The following is an 11,721-nucleotide window of genomic DNA, read 5'->3' as shown; positions in this document are numbered from 1 at the left end:
GTACTTCCCATGCATCACATTAAACAACAAAATAGAAATATGCAGGTGCATGCAAATGATAAAAACCCATATGAGACTAACAGCACTCAAAAGCAAAAGTGTTGCTGTGCTGGAAAATGCTACCCACATAAATAAAAAGAAAGGTTACATAATTGCAGATAGTGTATCAGTAGCATTAATAAGGACAAGTCAAAAAGTTACCCGAGAGAACTTGCAACAAGAGAAGCCTTCTTTTTCTCTAAACCCTAAACTCAAACCCTTGTGCTTTACCCAAAGTCCCCAGCCATGGTCCCAGGGAAGAATGTCACATGGCCAGGGCTCCTTGGAAGCATGCTGTCCCCTTTCATAATGCCATGCCAGCTGTGTTTTGCATATGTAGCTCTGTTTTTCCCTGAACCCAGACCCTAACCCCAAGTTCAGGCTGAGACCAAGGCACTGGTTCTGTTGTAGTAGGGTTAGGTCTAACAGAATTTTTCCAGTAATTGTACTGTATGTGTTCTAGAAATTCTTTTTAAAGGTAAAAATTGATAAAAAAAAAAAACCAAAACCAAAGTAAACCAACCTGACACCCTACATGTAATGCATATTTTTTCCCTCAAGATATTTAACTTTGTTAAATGTTTGTATTACTGTGTTTCCATTTTTTTAATACATGGACCTGAAGAGGCAGATGGCTAAATGGTTTGCAGATGGTTGAAAATGATAAATGGCTGTGACAAGGTTAGCAACAGTACTTTTGTTCACTGTATTAGCACAATCTGTTTCTGCCTAGGAAGAAACCTGAACTATTAAGTGGACTTAACAAAATATTTTCCTCTGCTTTTTGCTCTAATATTTTATGGGTTTGTTTTCAATATAATTCATATTTATCTGTACTGAGTTCCATTTTAATACACTTGTAGTTTTACAGCTATTAGCTGTGTCTTGGGTGAAACCTGCTATTTTATCTGTGTATATTATCTAAATTTTTTACAGACACATTTCCAGGTTTTTGAGTTCATAGCATGTAACTAATGAAAAAAGAAAATCCATATAGCCTCACAGATGCATTCTGTAACTATCCTGAAAAACTGGTAGAGGGAAGTGCCTTGTATTTGGTTTCATTTTATTCCCTTGAAATAATATGTCAACTGTGATAACTGGGAATGGCAAGGTTATTAGTAAAACCAAAAAGTATTATGTATTCTTATTTTTCTGTGTATTTATCAAATTATTTCCCCTTTCCCAATTTACTAGACTGACAGTAAAGAAAGTAGCAAGCAATAAAGGATAATTAGGTAGTCAAAACATTGGTAAAAGGTGTGGAAAAGATTATTATATGAAAATGGAGGCTTACTGTGATTCAAACCAATGGCTTGTCTGGTTAGGCCTTTTTTACATGACAGTATACAGCACCATTTGTTTTCACAATAAGGTAGAGGAAAAACAGTGACATTCCCAGTAATTAAATGCAGTCTTAATTTCATCTCCATTCCATTTCTGGGCAATGGAATTTTTAACTAGAAAAATTTCTCAATAATCTCTTCATTAAAAACAAAACAAAACAAAACCAAACCAAAACAAAACAAATTATGAGCTCAAAATAAACAGATTTTGTCCAGACACTGCTTTGTATTTTGCAAGGTTTTGTTCTAGCACAATTTATGAGTGGCCTTGCCATTTTCAATTTTGGGAATTTTATATACCATTGTATTGTCCAAGTCAGAAGTTTTATTAAATTCTTCAAACTCTTGACCATCTTCTCAGGTTTTGCTAAGAAGTTTTACACACAAATATTTCTAACATCAATTCTACTCTGGACCCACCATTATAAACACATCACAGTGGTGCAGTTAAAGCAGCTACTTTGATTAATATTCTCCCTCCTCTTTTCTGGTTCCAATCAAGTACTGTAACTCTCGTGTCCTTTACAATAAAATGATGTTCATGAGAGTTTGTGGGTAATGTTTTATCTATCTTATATGTCTGGCTCTTACATATTTATGTGACTTCTTTTGACAAATTTATGGCTTTCTCATTTGCTAGTCTATGATCACTGATGACCTACTCACCATACAGTTACCAAGTTCTTTCCCTCAGCTCCTTTTGAATATTATTTTCTTAATTTTTCAGTCATCTGGTGTCAGGGTCCCTCCCCCCTCCACGTAGCCCTGGGAGAGGGGCCCTGGGGGGAGGCACGGAGTTTCCCTAGCCCCTGGTCAGCCTCATTCCCCATTGGTTGTTTTGTGTTCCCCTGAGCGGGCAAGGACCCTCGGGTCCTGCGATTGAAGAGTTCCTCTGCAGATCCTCAGCCATGCGGCTGGGGAAATAAATATCTCTGAAACATCTATCAAGAATCAGTCCATATATATTTATGTCTATGGGCCTCCTGGTTTAATACATCGTGTTATAGTATCCCCAGTGTAACAATCTGGTACTTTCATAAGTTCTTAAAAGTCATTTCCAGTGAATAAAAGATATTGCCAGAAAGTTCTTAAAATATTGAATGTGGTTCTTCCAACCCTTCAGACTTTAAATATTTCTCCTATATCCATGAAACATACTCATTACTCACTGAAACTACAGAAGTCTCTCAAAGCCATGTAAACATAGCCCTGCTTCAGTCTGAATATAGACTAGAAATAGCTAATGGATAGTTCCATCTTTCAGCAATGTATCTGAGCAACCCTATGACATTTGCCTAGATTTAGATATACTGGAATTTGTTACCTTATTCATAATCTCAGCTTTATCTATCGTAATAGTCTAATATGGTACTGTGATATGCCACATTTATAAAATAGTCTTAAACAGATTATCCCACAGCATTGACACAGCTTAGTGCATCCGTTTAAAGACAGGTATTTTCAGAAGACAGCTAGGTAGAGGAAGTCCAGGAAGGACTGACTGAAGTCAAGTAGACCAGGAATTGGGTTTTGTGAAGAGAAAAGTTAGATAGGGTTGCCCTTTGGAAGAATTGAGACTTCCAAGAAGCAATAGGATTTAAAAAAACAAACAAACTACCAATGGATTACTTAAACACAGATAGCATAGTTGCAATTCTACTTTGGAAAATGTGGACAGCTAATTCAAGCTACAATGTCAGAGTCAGAATCTGAGAACCTGTGATTCCAAGAGATTTAGTACATTTAAATTGAAAGTGATACTATTTCTAATAAATATGAGGATCCTTAAAGCTTTAATATTGAATGACAGGGAAGAAAATAAGTGATGTTTAGTTCCTAAATGCAATAGTATAATTTACATTAACCACTTCTAATAATTTTAATTTAAGACAAGAGTTTTTGGTGATCATATTATCTAGAGATGGCTATTACAAAAAGAAGTAACTCCCCTTCCAAGGACATCTTCTGGTTTGTAGAGTTACACTCCCCTTATTCACACATACACATATAAATAAAGGCCGTCTAAATCATATATGAATTTGAACATGGTTATGCATCATCTATCCTATTCTTAAAAAAAAAGGGACAATAAATAAAAATCCAAATTGAATCTGTGAAATTTATTGAAATACAGACTTATCAATTTAAAATCCGCCTCAATTTTGAGCAGATCCCACCACCCAAATTTCCAGTGTGTGAGAATATTTCCATTAACATAGCCAAGAGCTGACTGTTGCCCCGAAATTGTTAAGGTAATTACTTTAAAAATCCTTTGACCCCAGGATATTAGTCATGAACAGATACTTTGCATTCTGTCATCCATCTTTGTTCCACACATTTTGTCCACAGAGAGCAGTCTAGAAATTGCAAAATAAACTTTTATGAATTTAGCACTTACTGTGTGCTTTATTTGTACCATTTCCTCTCTCAAGCCTTTTGAAGGATGAATATTGCAATAATGCATACATATTCATAGGCAATATTGTAAGCTAATTCTCACAAGACTGTTATTATTCACAACTTATAAATGAATCCTTAATAGCCACTCAAATCTATAAATAACCATCATATAGTTGGTCAAATTAAGTCATTTAACTGCAGTACAATGACAAAAGAATATGAAGAATTTAATATGAAGTACATTCTTTTGACATGTAATTGGAAAAAATACGACAACAGCCCAAAACACATATTTGATGTGGAGCCATCAAACAGTATCTTATGCATTAACTTTTTTTGTTCATAAACTTGCATCTTACTACCACATTACAATGGATGTACATTGCTGTAAACCAATCAAGAATGCAGCCGACCAAATCCAGAGATTAGGCTTAAACTATTGCAATGTACCAGCGTTAGTATTCATCATGACCTCAGTAAGAAAGGCATTCAGACTCCAAATTCATTTAAACACCGTTTATTGAACCAAATGCTATAAAGAAAAAGAGGATAGATAATCATAGGTAGCATCATAGAATGTTTGGGGTTGAAGGGACATTAAAGATCACCTTATTCCATTCCCTGTGCCCTTGGCCTTCCACTAGATCAGGTTGCTCAAAGGCCCATCCAACCTGGCCTTGACACGTTCAGGGGTGGGGCATCCACAACTCTGAGCAACCTGTTCCAGTGCCCCACCTTCACAATAAAGAATTTTTTTCTAATATCTAGTCCAAACCTACCTAGTTTAGAGCCACTACACCTTGTTCTGTTGTTACTTGTCCTTGTAAAAGGCCCTTTCCAGATCTCTTGTAGGCCCCTTTTATATACTGGAAAGATGTTATAAGGTCTCCCTGAAGCCTTCTTTTCTTCACATTAATCCCAACTCTTTCAGCATATTTTCATAGGAGAGATGTTCTAGCCCTCTGATCATTGTCATGTTCCTCCTCAGGACTCTCTCCAACATGTCCAATTCCTTTTATGTTAGGGGGCCCCAGAGCTGGACACAGAATTTCAGGGAGACTCTCACAAGAGCAGAGTAGAGGAGAAGAATCACCTCTGCTGACCTGCTGGCCACACTGTTTTTGCTGGGAGTGCATTCAATCCCACTGTTCATGTAACCAACAAAGATTTTAAACAGCACCAGGTCCTAAGGAATACCACTCAACACTGGTCTCCACTTGGACACTGAGCCACTGAGTGACGCAATCCAGCCAATTCCTTTTACAACCAAGTTGTCCGTTGTCCATTTGTCAAACCCATGTGTCCAGCTTAAGAACGTCATGTGGAAAAATGTCAAATGCTTTGCACAAGGCCAGGTAGATGACGTCTGTTGCTCTTCCTTTATCTACCATCACTGTAAGGATCTACCCATCATAGAAGGTCACCAAATTTGTCAGGCATGACTTTGTCTTATTGAAGCCATGGTGGTTGTCACCAATCACCTCCTAATTTTCTATGTACCTCATGGAGGATCCAGGACGATCTGCTCCATGATCTTGTTGGGCATAGAAGCAAGGCTGACTGGCCTGTAGTTACCTGTATCTTCCTTTTCCCCTTTTTAAAAATGAGGGTTATATTTCTCCTTCTCCAGCCAGCCAGAACTTCACCAAACTGCCATGACTTCTCAAATATGATGGATAATAGCTTAGCAAGTTCATTCTCCACTTTTCTCAGTGGTGATCACTCAGTGGTGATGCACCTCATCAGGTCTCATGGATTTGTGAACCTTCCAGTTTCTTAGATATTCTCAAGCCTGATCTCCTCCTACAGTTCTACATTCTTGCGGGCCAGTTCCTGCCTTTTCCTTCCTTGGGTGGTATGATTGGAGCACTTGCTGGTGAAGACTGAGGCAAAAACATTGTTGAGTACCTCAGCCTTCTTCATGTCTTGGGTAACCAGGGGTAGCTGTAATCCTATGTGTCTTCAGTTGCTTGGAATCCTAAATTGACCCCTGTTCAGCCAGGGGTCAATCTACTGAATAGAACTCCAGCCATCGTATAGCATGCTGCATGCCATGGAAAGGTTCACCAACATTATGGTCTTTAGAGCTCTTCTAAGATTTTCTTAGATGTAAAGAATTCTCTTCACCAAAAGGATACTGCTTGAGAATTTACTTCACTTTTAGATAGGGGAAAGGACTAATCTCTGAAGCCAGTACTGATGCCATGTGGGAGCTGTTTGCATGTTACTCCATTTCAACTAGTCAGCTAAGTTTATCCTGTGGCCAGATGACCATATCTCACTGTTTCTAAATCTGTTAGTTTTATCAGTCTGAGTTGGTGAGTTTGTTAAACATCATTCTAAACAATCATTAGGCAAAGCATGTCATTAAGCAAAAACTTAAGCTTCCATTTCTAATTAAAAATACAATTTCTACAGCTCATGATTAAATAATTGAAAGTGTAAAGTCGAAACATGAAAAAGCAAATGAAAAAATGTAGTTATTATCTTCTATATGTTATGGTTTTGGATAGGTAGGATTAGTTCAAGAGCTATGCCTGTATCAGTAAATTAGGAGGTACTCTGACCTATTCTTAAGTTAAACTCTTCCCACACAAATCAAGACAATGTTTTCCAGAATATGTTTTGGGAATTCTTGACTAATTTATCCCCTAAAAAAGTCCTGGAATTTAGGAAAGTGCCAGCTGACCTGGGATGAAACTGCACCAGAAATTAAACAATTAAAAGATAACCTGATGGTAAATTTTCTTTTTGATTCCATAAAACATAGCTTTGAATTGTCATTATCACTGACTCAGACAGTGAGAGAAAAGTAAGTGTGCAGGAAAAAAAAACCTGATCAATTTATTTTAAAGTAAATCAATTATGAGCGATATTTTGGAGCTTGTTTGTTTACATGTTATGGATGTGAATTTCAATAAGATAGCACACTCCCTAGAAGCTCACAAATAAAACTTCACATCTGTGGAAACTTTTCTAGTGAACAAAATTAGGGCTATGCAGTTTTTATCATGAAAGTGTGGTAAATAATCTGCGAATACAGAGATCGAAGTGTCTAGAAACAGTGAAAAATTCCAGTCTGTGGCCTCACTTGTACATACTAATCATAATCCTATGTACTTTTCCTTGAATTTAGTCAAATCTTTATCAGCAGTATTAATTGCCCTAGAAATTTTTAAGCTGTATCTAATATAACAAGTCAGGGTTTCAGTAGACTCTTCTGAAAAAGTCAGAGGTAAACTGAGATTTCCACCCATTTGGATTCTTTGTGTATATGTTCTTCTCATGTGTTAAAAACAGAATCAAGCAAAAGTCCTAAGAACTTCATCATTTTTAGATGAGGATATCTCATATGTTGAAAGGTTGAGAGAACTGGGACTGTTCAGCCTGGACAAGAGAAGGCTCTGGGGATCTTATCAATGTATATAAATTCCTACAGGGATTCTCTGAAGACAATAGAGCAAGGCTCTTCTCTGTGGTGTCTAGTGACAGGCAAGAGGTACAAATTGAAACAAAAGAGGTTCCCTTTGATCATGAAAATTGAAAGATTTTGAGAGTAACCAAACAGGTTGCTCAGGGAGGCCGTACTAGCTCCTTGAAGATATTCTAAAGCCATTTTGATGTGATCCTGGGCAGCCTGCTATATATGTGTCTGCTTGAGCAGAGAGACTGAACAAGATGCCCTCTTGAAGTGTCTTCCAACCTCAAATATTCTTTAATTCTATGAAAAAGAGCTATTATAGCACTACCGCACACCTCTTGACAAAAAAATGGTGGGATCCTGCCCTACTCTGATGCTAGAGGCAAACCTGAACCTTAATGAGGAACAAATTATATTTTCTAAGACTCGTAGATCTATCTTTGAAGGTTGGCTTGAGGTACCAATTTATTTTGGTTTACAAAGTCAGTAGAATTGGGTATACATTTGGCATTTTCTTGAGATACCTTTACTTAGGCAGTCTTCAAATAATAATCTGCATTCTGACAAAATAGAGGATTATGTTCTCCCTTACAGAATTAGAAACACAAACACTCTTGTTCCTTCCACCCTGTCTACTTCCCAAAGAAGAAAACGTCAAATAAGACTAAAAGTCATTTCATATTTTTTGTTTGGTTTATAATTGCTCTAAACATTCTCTTAGCTACCACAGGGTAGATAATGGTCATCAAACGTATCTCATCTTCAAAGCTGGACTCTGCCATGTATTAATTATCATCTGAAATTATTCTGCAAAATACTTCCTATTGTTTAACTTTCCTCTATTTAATCAATTTGAGGAAATAATTTTTTTTAGATTATTTTATTGGCATGCCTTCAGAATGTCAGTAAAACACAGCTCAGGATTATGTAGGGCTGTAATTTATACAACTACTTTAACCATGCTGCTTTCCTGTCTATAAAAGGTATTTCAAACCCTTACCTCTAATTTTTAAAAACTTTGATTCACACAATTTTTTTAAAATTTTTTCTGCATTATATGGAATTCATCAGATGGCCAAGGCAAGGGTTCAGTTTGATCAAATGCGCACTGAAAGTACAGTCACTCAGTGTCATCACATAACTACATAACTACATAACATACCAATGTGCAGGACCTTTCTTGAAAGATTAATGTTAGCAAAAAAATTATATTGAAACTACAGACAAAATTATATTGATTCAGAAACTTTAAAAAAGGACTTTTATAAAAGGACTTTTTTTTTTAAAGAATTACATACTAGTAAAAAATTTATTAAAAGAATGGGTGAATTATCTCTGAAGTGCTGAGAAACTCTGGAGAAGGAGCAGTAAGGCAGGCAGAAAGACAGATGAAAAAACCCAACTATATTCCATATTACTTAGTTTATTATTAGAGTATTACTATAGTATCAAAATATCTAGCATTCTTGTCATGTTGAAATGAATTTTCAGAAAATGAAAATCCAACTTTATTAAATCCAATACAAGACATGAAAAAAAAATCTTAGAGCAGAAAATGGATAGTGGAAATTAGAAACCCAAAGTGAACTTTTGAAATGCTAAGATGCTAAGAAGAGAACTGCGTGCCGTGGGTTACTCAGTTTAATAATTTGGAAAATTTGGTAAATATTAGCTCAATGCAACAGAATATCTTCCTGACCCATACTCTCTGAGGATAGCTTTATACAGGTAAGTTGTAATTCTGATTAAGAATAACAGTACTGACAAAAAATGAAACAATTTTTACAAAGGCATGAACTATCTTATCCTTCTTTTTAAGGGAATATCAGCAACTGAAACCTGAAAAAAAGGATGAGGCTAAAATCCATGTTTATATATGGATGTTAAAATTGATATTTACTACTTTTTAGTTATCTCAGAAATGCCAAACTTTAAAGGAAAGTGTAAAAGTCATGTTCAAATGCACAAAAAAGAGATAAGCACCTCTGAGAATCTATATTTTACTGCATTTCTTCAGAAATCTTCAATAGTTCCTGATGTAAAATCTTTTGAGCTAAACAATGACAGTCTCATTTATTTCAAAAAGTGTTGAATTATCCTTGTTACAGGATATTTCCTTTGCAGCAATCAAGTGTGGAATGTGCAGATTGTATATAAAATCCTGTATAATAACTATAGTTCATATTTATACAATTATATGCCAAATATTTTTTCATGTAAGGGAACACTGAAAATCCTTAGGAAAGACAAAATATCCTTTCAATGAACACAAACACTTCAGTGATAGCTGTGAGGATGCACCACTTTGCAGAGTGCAAGCTCAAAATGCTGCACATTCTGGCTGTCATTCCCTGGTCTCTTAGTCCTAGTTATACAATATAACTGTACCTGGACTACTGTTAATTTTTAGTAATAAGTGCCGTAATTCTACTGCGAATCTTTCTTCCATTGCAGGGCACATAGTACAGGTCACTGTGGGGTGAGGCTGTGTAAGCAAAGAGGAAGGACACCTGCTGGGTTTGACCAGAAGAATGACCTTCGGGCTGAAAAGAAGGAAATGGAGAACATTAAATATCTGAGATTAAGGCATGAAGCCAAGACAATGAAAAGAACATAATGGAAGTGTTTCTCTAGTTGAGTAACTGAAGTAAAAATAGCTTCTATTTTCATTACTATTGAGCTTGTTGGTTTTCAGGTTTTTTTCCCCATGTAAGTTTTGAAGATTTTATCATGAAATTAAGAGGAACACAATGATACTACTTTGATTATACCACCCTGGGTTACAAAATTTTGCTCTACTGTCTGTACAACTGAATGTGCAATCATAAAAAAGAACAGCCTAGTGCAAGGAAAGGTGGGCTGACCTGTCACTGTATATATTTGCATTTGATACACAAACCAGAAGGAATTATATGCTAGAAGTTAGCCACCATTTCAAATATACAGGTCTGTTAGAACATCTGCTGCTTTAGACCAATAATGGTTTTAACTTTCCATTTTAAATCATTCCTTGCCATTTTACATTTTACTAGGTTGTATTTCATTGTGTGTCAAATCACAATATAATTACATTTCAGAATAATGAAAAGCTAACATCCTGCTGGAAATTTGAAAGCATTTTTTGGCAATAAACCTTTTTTTGATAATAATATTCCTACTCTAGGAATTCAGGTAAACAGTCTTTTTTGAGACATTGACTAAGGCCTTGTCCATCTTGGAAAGTGGCTGTGCAGCCCAAATGTTACGTAGCACCTCTTCCTCATGTTAACAGCAATTTATTTCCTATGTGACATATTTTAGTCCTTGGCTCTTATGATTCCAGTTGGAGTGATCAAAGATAAAACTTCTTTAGCTGCTTGGCTACTGCTCTGTACTGGAAACTCCCCAGTTCTTGATTGCGCCATATGAAAAGAACATACAAGAACTTAATCTACTTCAAACAAAATAGCCATCTTGTCTAAAAATATCCTTTAAAGCTTCAACACTTTGAAAGAGTAGAAGGAGGTTATCATTGCAACTTCTTTCCCTACCGAGTAGTTTACTCTCAAGCCTTGCCTAGTTAGTCACATAGGGTAAGGCATAGCAATTAGTAGATTTTTGGAAATTTAAATAGAGCAAAGTGCAAAAATGAAAACAGATAATAGAAGATTTTGTTTTTGTAGAAACTTTACATTTCATTTTATTGAGAAAAAAGGTATAAGCAGACAAAAAGATCAGTAAAAGTATACTTAAGGGTCAGGTGAGCCCTTCTGCTTTACACGTATGTAAAGAATATTTGCAAGCAAAGTAGATAAAGGAAAGGGGAAAAAACCAAATACTAATCACTGATTTTAACAGAAAGCATCTGTGATGCTAACTTTGAAACGAGTACAATAGGAGTCATATTATTATAATGCCACATGTTGATCAGACTGTAATAATGCCCTTGTGTTGGAGTGCAGATGTTGACCATACTTGAACAGGATGCTAATCTTCCCCAAGCAGAAACACTAAAAAGCCAGATAAAAAAGAGTCCCTTGCTGGCTTTAAGCACAGTAGGAAATTTACGTAGCTTTTTTCAGCTAGAAGTCACTGTTTTGTACTTCGCATGCACTGCATTTGGCGGTTTTTAATCTCAAATGAGAACTACCATACCAATAATCTTAACCAGCTCATTTTAAATGAACATAATGCAATTGTGAAGTATTTTCTATATAACTTTGTAATTTTCTCCTATCAACTGATGTGCCATTAACAGAGAATAACATTTTTCTGTCTTGTTCTATGATCATACTTGTAATGGAAGTACCCAAGCAGAATCCATCATGACTTTATATGAATTTTCAGAAAAACGCTTTTCTCTAGTCAAAGTCTTCTTTACTCTGCTTCCAAAAGAGTCAGCAGCCTATCCCTACATAGAAGATACATTTATTGAGACTTTGAGCATGTTACTATTTGAGGCTTTTCTGGGTGGTAACACCACTTGTTGAGAGAAAGAAACATTTCTCCAAAGTTCTGAAGAAACTTGATGCTTTT

The sequence above is a fragment of the Corvus cornix genome, chromosome 2, assembly GCF_000738735.6.
Source record: "Corvus cornix cornix isolate S_Up_H32 chromosome 2, ASM73873v5, whole genome shotgun sequence".
NCBI lineage: Eukaryota > Metazoa > Chordata > Aves > Passeriformes > Corvidae > Corvus > Corvus cornix.
This window is presented reverse-complemented; position numbering follows the sequence as displayed.